This window comes from Anopheles merus, unplaced genomic scaffold (genome assembly GCF_017562075.2).
Source record: "Anopheles merus strain MAF unplaced genomic scaffold, AmerM5.1 LNR4000015, whole genome shotgun sequence".
Taxonomy (NCBI): domain Eukaryota; kingdom Metazoa; phylum Arthropoda; class Insecta; order Diptera; family Culicidae; genus Anopheles; species Anopheles merus.
In genome coordinates this window covers 157501-158733 of record NW_024427595.1, presented here as the reverse complement: position 1 = coordinate 158733, position 1233 = coordinate 157501, and positions in this window count along the sequence as shown.

The window sequence follows — 1233 nt, the reverse complement described above, 5'->3', positions numbered from 1 at the left end:
AACTTGTACTCGGCACCGACATGGACACTTCCAAACCCAAGGAATGAGTTGTGAGTTTTACTAAGAGAAACAGGTAATTGGCAGCGTTACCTATAAGTCTTGATATGTGCGGGGAGTTCCTTAAGGTTCTTCCTCCCAGAGATCGTCACTATCTGGGACGTACATTAATTTGTACCTGCATAGCGCACGCTTTTGTAGAGAGCATATCAAGACGTGAAGTGTTATGTTGGAGGTCGAGTGCGCTGCTTACCAAACTTTGAACGCGGTAACTTGTACTCGGCACCGACATGGACACTTCCAAACCCAAGGAATGAGTTGTGAGTTTTACTAAGAGAAATAGGTGATTGGCAGCGTTACCTATAAGTCTTGATATGTGCGGGGAGTTCCTTAAGGTTCTTCCTCCCAGAGATCGTCACTATCTGGGACGTACATTAATTTGTACCTGCATTAGCGCACGCTTTTGTAGAGAGCATATCAAGACGTGAAGTGTTATGTTGGAGGTTGAGTGCGCTGCTTACCAAACTTTGAACGCGGTAACTTGTACTCGGCACCGACATGGACACTTCCAAACCCAAGGAATGAGTTGTGAGTTTTACTAAGAGCAACAGGTAATTGGCAGCGTTACCTATAATTCTTGATATGTGCGGGGAGTTCCTTAAGGTTCTTCCTCCCAGAGATCGTCACTATCTGGGACGTACATTAATTTGTACCTGCATTAGCGCACGCTTTTGTAGAGAGCATATCAAGACGTGAAGGGTTATGTTGGAGGTTGAGTGCGCTGCTTACCAAACTTTGAACGCGGTAACTTGTACTCGGCACCGACATGGACACTTCCAAACCCAAGGAATGAGTTGTGAGTTTTACTAAGAGCAACAGGTAATTGGCAGCGTTACCTATAATTCTTGATATGTGCGGGGAGTTCCTTAAGGTTCTTCCTCCCAGAGATCGTCACTATCTGGGACGTACATTAATTTGTACCTACATTAGCGCACGCTTTTGTAGAGAGCATATCAAGACGTGAAGGGTTATGTTGGAGGTTGAGTGCGCTGCTTACCAAACTTTGAACGCGGTAACTTGTACTCGGCACCGACATGGACACTTCCAAACCCAAGGAATGAGTTGTGAGTTTTACTAAGAGCAACAGGTAATTGGCAGCGTTACCTATAATTCTTGATATGTGCGGGGAGTTCCTTAAGGTTCTTCCTCCCAGAGATCGTCACTATCTGGGACGTA